Source organism: Oncorhynchus masou, chromosome 24, assembly GCF_036934945.1.
Source record: "Oncorhynchus masou masou isolate Uvic2021 chromosome 24, UVic_Omas_1.1, whole genome shotgun sequence".
NCBI lineage: Eukaryota > Metazoa > Chordata > Actinopteri > Salmoniformes > Salmonidae > Oncorhynchus > Oncorhynchus masou.
In genome coordinates, this window is record NC_088235.1 from 651,044 (window position 1) to 665,238 (window position 14,195).

At 47.4% G+C, this 14,195-nt stretch overlaps 1 pseudogene; it reads left to right on the forward strand.

The window, feature by feature from the left end:
• The window catches only part of LOC135513352 (alpha-actinin-2-like), a 104,599-nt pseudogene that overhangs the window by 26,387 nt on the left and 64,017 nt on the right, over positions 1 to 14,195 (forward strand).

Sequence of the window (14,195 nt, forward strand, 5' to 3'; positions counted from 1 at the left end):
TGCTGTTACCCTCCATACTGTTACCCTCCATACTGTTACCCTCCATGCTGTTACCCTCCATACTGTTACCCTCCATGCTGTTACCCTCCATACTGTTACCCTCCATACTGTTACCCTCCATACTGTTACCCTCCATACTGTTACCCTCCATACTGTTACCCTCCATACTGTTATCTATACTGTTACCCTCCATACTGTTACCCTCCATACTGTTACCCTCCATACTGTTACCCTCCATACTGTTACACTCTATACTGTTACCCTCCATGCTGTTACCCTCCCTGTTACCCTCCATGCTGTTACCCTCCATACTGTTACCCTCCATACTGTTACCCTCCATACTGTTACCCTCCATACTGTTACCCTCCATACTGTTACCCTCCATACTGTTACCCTCCATACTGTTACCCTCCATACTGTTACCCTCCATACTGTTACCCTCCATACTGTTACCCTCCATACTGTTACCCTCCATACTGTTACCCTCCATACTGTTACCCTCCATACTGTTACCCTCCATACTGTTACCCTCCATACTGTTACCCTCCATACTGTTACCCTCCACCCTCCATACTGTTACCCTCCATACTGTTACCCTCCTGTTATACTGTTACCCTCCATACTGTTACCCTCCATACTGTTACCCTCCATACTGTTACCCTCCTACTGTTACCCTCCATACTGTTACCCTCCATACTGTTACCCTCCATACTGTTACCCTCCATACTGTTACCCTCCATGCTGTTACCCTCCATACTGTTACCCTCCATACTGTTACCCTCCATGCTGTTACCCTCCATACTGTTATCTATACTGTTACCCTCCATACTGTTACCCTCCATACTGTTACCCTCCATACTGTTATCTATACTGTTACCCTCCATACTGTTACCCTCCATACTGTTACCCTCCTACTGTTACCCTCCATACTGTTACCCTCCATACTGTTACCCTCCATACTGTTACCCTCCATACTGTTACCCTCCATACTGTTACCCTCCATGCTGTTACCCTCCATACTGTTATCTATACTGTTACCCTCCATACTGTTACCCTCCATACTGTTACCCTCCATACTGTTATCTATACTGTTACCCTCCATACTGTTACCCTCCATACTGTTACCCTCCATACTGTTACCCTCCTACTGTTACCCTCCATACTGTTACCCTCCATACTGTTACCCTCCATGCTGTTACCCTCCATACTGTTACCCTCCATACTGTTACCCTCCATACTGTTACCCTCCATGCTGTTACCCTCCATACTGTTACCCTCCATACTGTTACCCTCCATACTGTTACCCTCCATACTGTTATCTATACTGTTACCCTCCATACTGTTACCCTCCATACTGTTACCCTCCATACTGTTATCTATACTGTTACCCTCCATACTGTTACCCTCCATACTGTTACCCTCCATACTGTTACCCTCCATACTGTTACCCTCCATACTGTTACCCTCCATGCTGTTACCCTCCATACTGTTACCCTCCATACTGTTACCCTCCATGCTGTTACCCTCCATACTGTTACCCTCCATACTGTTACCCTCCTACTGTTACCCTCCATACTGTTACCCTCCATACTGTTACCCTCCATACTGTTACCCTCCATACTGTTACCCTCCATACTGTTACCCTCCATACTGTTACCCTCCATACTGTTACCCTCCATGCTGTTACCCTCCATACTGTTACCCTCCATACTGTTACCCTCCATGCTGTTACCCTCCATACTGTTACCCTCCATACTGTTACCCTCCATACTGTTACCCTCCATACTGTTACCCTCCTACTGTTACCCTCCATACTGTTACCCTCCATACTGTTACCCTCCATACTGTTACCCTCCATACTGTTACCCTCCATACTGTTACCCTCCATACTGTTACCCTCCATACTGTTACCCTCCATACTGTTACCCTCCATACTGTTACCCTCCATGCTGTTACCCTCCATGCTGTTACCCTCCATACTGTTACCCTCCATACTGTTACCCTCCATACTGTTACCCTCCATACTGTTACCCTCCATGCTGTTACCCTCCATACTGTTACCCTCCATACTGTTACCCTCCATACTTTTGTTACCCTCCATGCTGTTATCTATACTGTTACCCTCCATACTGTTACCCTCCATGCTGTTACCCTCCATACTGTTATCTATACTGTTACCCTCCATACTGTTACCCTCCATACTGTTACCCTCCATACTGTTACCCTCCATGCTGTTACCCTCCATACTGTTACCCTCCATGCTGTTACCCTCCATACTGTTACCCTCCATACTGTTACCCTCCATACTGTTACCCTCCATACTGTTACCCTCCATACTGTTATCTATACTGTTACCCTCCATACTGTTACCCTCCATACTGTTACCCTCCATACTGTTACCCTCCATACTGTTACCCTCCATACTGTTACCCTCCATACTGTTACCCTCCATACTGTTACCCTCCATACTGTTACCCTCCATACTGTTACCCTCCATACTGTTACCCTCCATACTGTTACCCTCCATACTGTTACCCTCCATGCTGTTACCCTCCATGCTGTTACCCTCCATACTGTTACCCTCCATACTGTTACCCTCCATGCTGTTACCCTCCATACTGTTACCCTCCATACTGTTACCCTCCATACTGTTACCCTCCATACTGTTATCTATACTAATACCCTCCATGCTGTTATCTATAATGTTACCCTCCATACTGTTACCCTCCATACTGTTACCCTCCATACTGTTACCCTCCATACTGTTACCCTCCATACTGTTACCCTCCATACTGTTACTGTTACCCTCCATACTGTTACCCTCCATACTGTTACCCTCCATACTGTTACCCTCCATACTGTTACCCTCCATGCTGTTACCCTCCATACTGTTACCCTCCATACTGTTACCCTCCATACTGTTACCCTCCATACTGTTACCCTCCATACTGTTACCCTCCATACTGTTACCCTCCATACTGTTACCCTCCATACTGTTACCCTCCATACTGTTACCCTCCATACTGTTACCCTCCATACCCTCCTGTTACCCTCCATACTGTTACCCTCCATGACTGTTACTCCCTGTTCCTACTGTTACCCTCCATACTGTTACCCTCCATACTGTTACCCTCCATACTGTTACCCTCCATACTGTTATCTCTATACTGTTACCCTCCATACTGTTACCCTCCATACTGTTACCCTCCATACTGTTTATCTACCCTCCATATCCATACTGTTACCCTCCATACTGTTACCCTCCATACTGTTACCCTCCATACTGTTACCATATATACTGTTACCCTCCATACTGTTACCCTCCATACTGTTACCCTCCATGCTGTTACCCTCCATACTGTTACCCTCCATACTGTTACCCTCCATGCTGTTACCCTCCATACTGTTATCTATACTAATACCCTCCATGCTGTTACCCTCCATACTGTTACCCTCCATACTGTTATCTATACTGTTACCCTCCATACTGTTACCCTCCATACTGTTACCCTCCATACTGTTACCCTCCATACTGTTATCTATACTGTTACCCTCCATGCTGTTACCCTCCTTGATGTTACCCTCCATACTGTTACCCTCCATACTGTTACCCTCCATACTGTTACCCTCCATACTGTTATCCATACTGTTACCCTCCATACTGTTACCCTCCATACTGTTACCCTCCATGCTGTTACCCTCCATGCTGTTACCCTCCATACTGTTACCCTCCATACTGTTACCCTCCATGCTGTTACCCTCCATACTGTTACCCTCCATACTGTTATCTATACTGTTACCCTCCATACTGTTACCCTCCATACTGTTACCCTCCATACTGTTACCCTCCATACTGTTACCCTCTATTACCCTCCATGATGTTACTCCTGTTACCCTCCATACTGTTACCCTCCACTGTTACCCTCCATGATGTTACCCTCCATACTGTTACCATACTGTTACCCTCCATACTGTTACCCTCCATACTGTTACCCTCCATACTGTTACCCTCCATACTGTTACCCTCCATACTGTTACCCTCCATACTGTTACCCTCCATACTGTTACCCTCCATACTGTTACCCTCCATACTGTTATCTATACTAATACCCTCCATACTGTTACCCTCCATACTGTTACCCTCCATACTGTTACCCTCCATACTGTTACCCTCCATACTGTTACCCTCCATACTGTTACCCTCCATGCTGTTACCCTCCATACTGTTACCCTCCATACTGTTACCCTCCATACTGTTACCCTCCATACTGTTACCCTCCATACTGTTACCCTCCATACTGTTACCCTCCATACTGTTACCCTCCATACTGTTACCCTCCATGCTGTTACCCTCCATACTGTTATCTATACTAATACCCTCCATGCTGTTACCCTCCATACTGTTACCCTCCACTGTTACCCTCCATACTGTTACCCTCCATACTGTTACTGTTACCCTCCATACTGTTACCCTCCATACTGTTACCCTCCATACTGTTACCCTCCATACTGTTACCCTCCATACTGTTACCCTCCATGTTACCCTCCATACTGTTACCCTCCCATACATGTTACCCTCCATACCCTCCATACTGTTACCCTCCATACTGTTACCCTCCATACTGTTACCCTCCATACTGTTACCCTCCATACTGTTACCCTCCATACTGTTACCCTCCATACTGTTACCCTCCATACTGTTACCCTCCATACTGTTACCCTCCATACTGTTACCCTCCATACTGTTACCCTCCATACTGTTACCCTCCATACTGTTACCCTCCATACTGTTATCCATACTGTTACCCTCCATACCCTCCATACTGTTATCCATACTGTTACCCTCCATACTGTTACCCTCCATACTGTTACCCTCCATACTGTTACCCTCCATACTGTTACCCTCCATACTGTTACCCTCCATACTGTTACCCTCCATACTGTTACCCTCCATACTGTTACCCTCCATACTGTTACCCTCCATACTGTTACCCTCCATACTGTTACCCTCCATACTGTTACCCTCCATACTGTTACCCTCCATACTGTTACCCTCCATACTGTTACCCTCCATACTGTTACCCTCCATACTGTTACCCTCCATACTGTTACCCTCCATACTGTTACCCTCCATACTGTTACCCTCCATACTGTTACCCTCCATACTATTATACCCTCCATACTGTTACCCTCCATACTGTTACCCTCCATACTGTTATCTATACTGTTATCCTCCATACTGTTACCCTCCATACTGTTACCCTCCATACTGTTACCCTCCATACTGTTACCCTCCATACTGTTATCTATACTGTTACCCTCCATACTGTTACCCTCCATACTGTTACCCTCCTGTTATCCTCCATACTGTTACCCTCCATACTGTTACCCTCCATACTGTTACCCTCCATACTGTTACCCTCCATACTGTACTGTTACTCCATCCATACTGTTACCCTCCATACTGTTACCCTCCATACTGTTACCCTCCATACTGTTATCTATACTGTTACCCTCCATACTGTTACCCTCCATACTGTTACCCTCCATACTGTTACCCTCCATACTGTTACCCTCCATACTGTTACCCTCCATACTGTTACCCTCCATACTGTTACCCTCCATACTGTTACCCTCCATACTGTTACCCTCCATACTGTTACCCTCCATGCTGTTACTCCATATATACTGTTACCCTCCATACTGTTACCCTCCATACTGTTACCCTCCATACTGTTACCCTCCATGCTGTTACCCTCCATACTGTTACCCTCCATACTGTTACCCTCCATACTGTTACCCTCCATACTGTTGCTGTTACCCTCCATACTGTTACCCTCCATACTGTTACCCTCCATACTGTTACCCTCCATACTGTTACCCTCCATACTGTTACCCTCCATACTGTTACCCTCCATACTGTTACCCTCCATACTGTTACCCTCCATACTGTTACCCTCCATACTGTTACCCTCCATGCTGTTACCCTCCATACTGTTACCCTCCATACTGTTACCCTCCATACTGTTACCCTCCATACTGTTACCCTCCATACTGTTACCCTCCATGCTGTTATCTATACTGTTACCCTCCATACTGTTACCCTCCATACTGTTACCCTCCATACTGTTACCCTCCATACTGTTACCCTCCATACTGTTACTGTTACCCTCCATACTGTTACCCTCCATACTGTTATCTATACTGTTACCCTCCATACTGTTACCCTCCATACTGTTACCCTCATATGTTACCCTCCATACTGTTATCCTCCATGATGTTACCCTCCATACTGTTACCCTCCATGATGTTACCCTCCATACTGTTACCCTCCATGATGTTACCCTCCATACTGTTACCCTCCATACTGTTACCCTCCATACTGTTACCCTCCATATGTTATCTATACTGTTACCCTCCATACTGTTACCCTCCATGCTGTTACCCTCCATACTGTTACCCTCCATGCTGTTACCCTCCATATCCTCCATGCTGTTACCCTCCATACTGTTACCCTCCATACTGTTACCCTCCTCCATGCTGTTACCCTCCATGCTGTTACCCTCCATACTGTTATCTATACTAATACCCTCCATACTGTTACCCTCCATACTGTTACCCTCCATACTGTTACCCTCCATACTGTTACCCTCCACTGTTACCCTCCATACTGTTACCCTCCATACTGTTACCCTCCATACTGTTACCCTCCATACTGTTACCCTCCATACTGTTACCCTCCATGCTGTTACCCTCCATACTGTTACCCTCCATACTGTTACCCTCCATACTGTTACCCTCCATGTTACCCTCCATACTGTTACCCTCCATACTGTTACCCTCCATACTGTTACCCTCCATACTGTTACCCTCCATGCTGTTACCCTCCATACTGTTACCCTCCATACTGTTACCCTCCATGCTGTTACCCTCCATATAACCCATGTAATGATACCATGTCATGGCGTTACTGAACGTGTGTGTTCCCTCCAGCTGTTGGAGTGGATCCTCCGTATGACCCCCTGGCTGGAGAACAAGTCCCCGGAGACGACCATGGCTGCCATGCTGTTAAACTGGAGGACCCAGAGACTACCGTAGACAACACCCTCCATGCAAACCCCCCCAAGGTGCAGGAGAAGTGTCAGCTGGAGATCACCCTTGTTACACCCTGCAGACCAAGCTGAGGATCTCCAACAGGCCTGCCTTCATGCCCTCTGAGGGACCCATGGTCTCAGTGAGAACTCCAGCACACACCCACATACTGTTATCCTCCACACCCTCACTACTGTTACACTCCTACTGTTACCCATGCGTGTTAACACTGGACTCACACCCTCCACTGTTACACCACTGTTACACTCACACATGTAACACACACGTAGACACAACACAAACACACACACACAGAGGTGCCCTCTGAGGGACCCTGCCATGGTCTCAGTGCTGGACACACACACACACACACTTCAACACACCACACACACCAACACACACATCACACACACACACACACACAGACACACACACACAGACACACACACACACACACACACACACACCACACATGCCACTCAGGGACACATGGTCTCAGTGAGTCACACACACACACACACACACACACACACACACACACACACACACACAGTAAGACCTTCACACTGACACACGCACGTCACGAGTCACACACGAGAGAACACACATTAGGCATCTTATTGATTTCATTAATCTCAGATTCATGTATGTAATTGACCCTAACCACACTGACATCAACTTTGGAACACACAGACTCATTTTAACCCACACACACACACACAGTAAAGACCTTCCTGCCCTCTGAGGGACGTATGGTCTTGGTGAGGAGAGGAGAGGGCTTACTGACTGGAAGGACCGGGCAACACATCCCCTGATCATAATTAGGCTTTTAGAGATCTTATTGATTTCATTAATCTCATATTCATGTATGTAATTGTACTGTATCTTCAAACCTTGATTATTAGCTGAGTTATCAATGACCCTTTGGAAGGATGGTATTCGGAGACTCATTTTAACCCTACAGTTTTCACAATGAATCTCCCCCGGGAGGTCTGTAGCTTCCAACCTCGGTGTCTCCCGGGCCTGGAGGAGGGCTAGGAAGCCTGTACTGTATCTTCAAACCTCGGTGTCTCCCAGGACACCACCATGAACGGGTCTGGAGCAGAGGAGGGCTGGGAGGAGGGGCTTACTGGACCTCGGTGTCTCCCAGGACACCACCATGAAGGGTCTGGAGCAGGGAGGGGCTGGGAGGGGGGCTTACTGTACTGTATCTTCAAACCTCGGTGTCTCCCAGGACACCACCATGAACGGGGCCTGGAGCAGAGGAGGGCTGGGAGGAGGGGCTTACTGTACTGTATCTTCCAACCTCGGTGTCTCCCAGGACACCACCATGAACGGGCCTGGAGCAGAGGAGGGCTGGGAGGAGGGGCTTACTGTACTGTATCTTCAAACCTCGGTGTCTCCCAGGACACCACCATGAACGGGTCTGGAGCAGAGGAGGGCTGGGAGGAGGGGCTTACTGTACTGTATCTTCCAACCTCGGTGTCTCCCAGGACACCACCATGAACGGGCCTGGAGCAGAGGAGGGCTGGGAGGAGGGGCTTACTGTACTGTATCTTCAAACCTCGGTGTCTCCCAGGCCTGGAGCAGAGGAGGGCTGCTTACTGTACTGTATCTTCCAACCTCGGTGTCTCCCAGGACACCACCATGAACGGGCCTGGAGCAGAGGAGGGCTGGGAGGAGGGGCTTACTGTACTGTTAGTGTCTCCCAGGACACCACCATGAACGGGCCTCCTGTGTGTTAAACTGAATCCTGTGTGTGTGTGTGTGTGTGTGTGTGTGTGTGTGTGTGTGTGTGTGTGTGTGTGTGTGTAGGACATCACCAGTGCGTGGACGGGCCTGGAGCAGGCAGAGAAGGGCTATGAAGAGTGGCTGCTGAGTGAGATCAGGAGGCTGGAGCGTCTCAACCACCTGGCTGAGAAGTTTCAGATGAAGGCTACTTCCCACCAGGGCTGGTCTGTAGGTGAGTCCAGGACTGGTCTGTAGGTGAGTCCAGGACTGGTCTGTAGGTGAGTCCAGGACTGGTCTGTAGGTGAGTCCAGGACTGGTCTGTAGGTGAGTCCAGGACTGGTCTGTAGGTGAGTCCAGGACTGGTCTGTAGGTGAGTCCAGGGCTGGTCTGTAGGTGAGTCCAGGACTGGTCTGTAGGTGAGTCCAGGGCTGGTCTGTAGGTGAGTCCAGGACTGGTCTGTAGGTGAGTCCAGGACTGGTCTGTAGGTGAGTCCAGATGAAGGTTACTACCCACCAGGACTGGTCTGTAGGTGAGTCCAGGGCTGGTCTGTAGGTGAGTCCAGGGCTGGTCTGTAGGTGAGTCCAGGTCTGGTCTGTAGGTGAGTCCAGGGCTGGTCTGTAGGTGAGTCCAGGACTGGTCTGTAGGTGAGTCCAGGACTGGTCTGTAGGTGAGTCCAGGGGCTGGTCTGTAGGTGAGTCCAGGGCTGGTCTGTAGGTGAGTCCAGGGCTGGTCTGTAGGTGAGTCCAGGGCTGGTCTGTAGGTGAGTCCAGGTCTGGTCTGTAGGTGAGTCCAGGACTGGTCTGTAGGTGAGTCCAGGGCTGGTCTGTAGGTGAGTCCAGGGCTGGTCTGTAGGTGAGTCCAGGGCTGGTCTGTAGGTGAGTCCAGGGCTGGTCTGTAGGTGAGTCCAGGACTGGTCTGTAGGTGAGTCCAGGGCTGGTCTGTAGGTGAGTCCAGGGCTGGTCTGTAGGTCAGTCCAGGACTGGTCTGTAGGTGAGTCCAGGGCTGGTCTGTAGGTGAGTCCAGATGGAGGTTACTACCCACCAGGGCTGGTCTGTAGGTGAGTCCAGGGCTGGTCTGTAGGTGAGTCCAGGGCTGGTCTGTAGGTGAGTCCAGGACTGGTCTGTAGGTGAGTCCAGGACTGGTCTGTAGGTGAGTCCAGGACTGGTCTGTAGGTGAGTCCAGGGCTGGTCTGTAGGTGAGTCCAGGGCTGGTCTGTAGGTGAGTCCAGGGCTGGTCTGTAGGTGAGTCCAGATGAAGGTTACTACCCACCAGGACTGGTCTGTAGGTGAGTCCAGGACTGGTCTGTAGGTGAGTCCAGGGCTGGTCTGTAGGTGAGTCCAGGGCTGGTCTGTAGGTGAGTCCAGGGCTGGTCTGTTGTTGAGTCCAGGGCTGGTCTGTAGGTGAGTCCAGATGAAGGTTACTACCCACCAGGGCTGGTCTGTAGGTGAGTCCAGGACTGGTCTGTAGGTGAGTCCAGGGCTGGTCTGTAGGTGAGTCCAGGGCTGGTCTGTAGGTGAGTCCAGGGCTGGTCTGTAGGTGAGTCCAGGGCTGGTCTCTAGGTGAGTCCAGATGGAGGTTACTACCCACCAGGGCTGGTCTGTAGGTGAGTCCAGATGAAGGTTACTACTCACCAGGACTGGTCTGTAGGTGAGTCCAGATGGAGGTTACTACCCACCAGGGCTGGTCTGTAGGTGAGTCCAGGACTGGTCTGTAGGTGAGTCCAGGACTGGTCTGTAGGTGAGTCCAGGGCTGGTCTGTAGGTGAGTCCAGATGGAGGTTACTACCCACCAGGACTGGTCTGTAGGTGAGGCTGTTCTCTCTCTGTTCCAGGGATCCTCTAACCTCTCCTCGGGGAACCCCCCCAGACCTTTCACTATTTAGTAGTAGTCCTGACCTATCTTAGTTGACCAGTTGAATCAGGTGAGCTAGTTGTGGAATACTTAAATATATTGGAACGGCTCGGGTTCGGTTGGGGGTCGGCTGGGGGTCGGCTGGGATCGGTTGGGGGTCGGCTGGGGGTCGGCTGGGGGTTGGTTGGGGGTAGGCTGGGGGTCGGTTGGGTTCGGCTGGGATCGGTTGGGGGTAGGCTGGGGGTCGGATGGGGGTCGACTGGGTCCGGCTGGGGTTGGTTGGGGGTCGGCTGAGGGTCACAGAGAATAGTTTTGAGATCCACTTCTCTATTCAGTCAGTACAATATACCGTACCAGCAGTACCAACCTGAGATGTCCTGGGCTCAACATGGGAGACAATTTCCTGAATAAGAAAAATAAAATAAACTGATCTGAATTGACCTGAACTGATTTGATCTGAATTGATCTAATCTGAACTGATCTGATCTGATCTGATCTGAACTGATCTGATCTGCCTATAGAAATGCACATCGATTATCTATCACAATAGAATTGATCAATTCCTAATAGCGAACCTTGATTTTGTTGATGGTTTGTGTGTGTGTGTGTGTGTGTGTGTGTGTGTGTGTGTGTGTGTGTGTGTGTGTGTGTGTGTGTGTGTGTGTGTGTCTAGGTAAGGACAGTGTGCTGTCTCAGAAGGACTACGAGTCCTGCTCTCTGACGGAGGTGAGAGCTCTGCTCAGGAAACACGAGGCCTTTGAGAGCGACCTGGCCGCTCACCAGGACAGAGTGGAACAGATCGCTGCCATCGCACAGGAATTAAAGTAAGGAGGGAGGGAGGGAGGGAGGGAGGGAGGGAGGGAGGGAGGGAGGGAGGGAGGGAGGGAGGGAGGGAGGGAGAGGGGGGATTGAGAGCAACCTGGCCGCTCACCAGGACAGAGTGGAACAGATCGCTGCCATCGCACAGGAATTAAAGTATGGAGGGAGGGAGGGAGGGAGGGAGGGAGGGAGGGAGGAGGGAGGGAGGGAGGGGGGGGGATTGAGAGCAACCTGGCCGCTCACCAGGACAGAGTGGAACAGATCGCTGCCATCGCACAGGAATTAAAGTAAGGAGGGAGGGAGGGAGGGAGGGAGGGAGGGAGGGAGGGAGGGAGGGAGGGAAGGGGGGGGATTGAGAGAGCAACCTGTCCGCTCACCAGGACAGAGTGGAACAGATCGCTGCCATCGCACAGGAATTAAAGTAAGGAGGGAGGGAGGGAGGGAGGGAGGGAGGGAGGGAGGGAGGGAGGGAGGGGATTGAGAGCAACCTGGCCGCTCACCAGGACAGAGTGGAACAGATGTTCTCACCGGCTAATGTTATGTAGATTTATGTAGGTACTAATGTTATGTAGATTTATGTAGGTACTAATGTTATGTAGATTGCCGGTACTAATGTTATGTAGATTGATGTAGGTTCTAATGTTATGTAGATTGATGTAGGTTCTAATGTTATGTAGATTGATGTAGGTTCTAATGTTATGGAGATTGATGTAGGTTCTAATGTTATGTAGATTGATGTAGGTTCTAATGTTATGGAGATTGATGAGGTTCTAATGTTATGATTATGGTTCTAATGTTATGTAGATTGATATAGGTACTAATGTTATGTAGATTGATGTAGGTTCTAATGTTATGTAGATTGATGTAGGTTCTAATGGTATGTATATTGATGTAGGTTCTGTAGGTTCTAATATTATGTAGATTAATGTAGGTTCTAATGTTATGTAGATTGATGTAGGTTCTGTAGGTTCTAATGTTATGTAGATTGATGTAGGTACTAATGTTATGTAGATTGATGTAGGTTCTAATGTTATGTAGATTGATGTAGGTACTAATGTTATGTAGATTGATGTAGGTTCTAATGTTCTGTAGATTGATGTAGGTACTAATGTTATGTAGATTGATGTAGGTTCTAATGTTATGTAGATTGATGTAGGTTCTAATGGTATGTATATTGATGTAGGTTCTGTAGGTTCTAATGTTATGGAGATTGATATAGGTTCTAATGTTATGTAGATTGATGTAGGTTCTAATGTTATGTAGATTGATGTAGGTACTGTAGGTTCTAATGTTATGTAGATTGATGTAGGTACTAATGTTATGTAGATTGATGTAGGTTCTAATGTTATGTAGATTGATGTAGGTTCTAATGGTATGTATATTGATGTAGGTTCTGTAGGTTCTAATATTATGTAGATTGATGTAGGTTCTGATGTTATGTAGATTGATGTAGGTTCTAATGTTATGTAGATTGATATAGGTACTAATGTTATGTAGATTGATGTAGGTTCTAATGTTATGTAAATTGATGTAGGTTCTAATGGTATGTATATTGATGTAGGTTCTGTAGGTTCTAATATTATGTAGATTTATGTAGGTTCTAATGTTATGTAGATTGATATAGGTACTAATGTTATGTAGATTGATGTAGGTTCTAATGTTATGTACATTGATGTAGGTTCTGTAGGTTCTAATGTTATGTAGATTGATGTAGGTTCTAATGTTATGTAGATTGATGTAGGTTCTGTAGGTTCTAATGTTATGTAGATTGATGTAGGTTCTAATGTTATGTAGATTGATGTAGGTACTAATGTTATGTAGATTGATGTAGGTACTAATGTTATGTAGATTGATGTAGGTTCTAATGTTATGTAGATTGATGTAGGTACTGTAGGTTCTAATGTTATGTAGATTGATGTAGGTACTGTAGGTTCTAATGTTATGTAGATTGATATAGGTACTGTAGGTTCTAATGTTATGTAGATTGATATAGGTACTGTAGGTTCTAATGTTATGTAGATTGATGTAGGTACTAATGTTATGTAGATTGATGTAGGTACTGTAGGTTCTAATGTTATGTAGATTGATGTAGGTTCTAATGTTATGTAGATTGATGTAGGTACTAATGTTATGTAGATTGACAGGTACTAATGTTATGTAGATTGATTTACATTTACATTTAAGTCATTTGGCAGACGCTCTTATCCAGAGCGACTTACAAATTGGTGAATTCACCTTATGACATCCAGTGGGACAGCCACTTTACAATAGTGCATCTAAATCATTTAAGGGGGGGGGGGGGGGGTGAGAAGGATTACTTATCCTATCCTAGGTATTCCTTAAAGAGGCGGGGTTTCAGGTGTCTCCGGAAGGTGGTGATTGACTCCGCTGTCCTGGCGTCGTGAGGGAGTTTGTTCCACCATTGGGGGGCCAGAGCAGCGAACAGTTTTGACTGGGCTGAGCGGGAACTGTACTTCCTCAGTGGTAGGGAGGCGCTGTAGGCGATGTAGGTTCTGTAGGTACTAATGTTATGTAGATTGATGTAGGTTCTAATGTTATGTAGATTGATGTAGGTACTAATGTTATGTAGATTGATGTAGGTTCTAATGTTATGTAGATTGATGTAGGTACTAATGTTATGTAGATTGATGTAGGTACTAATGTTATGTAGATTGATGTAGGTTCTAATGTTATGTAGATTGA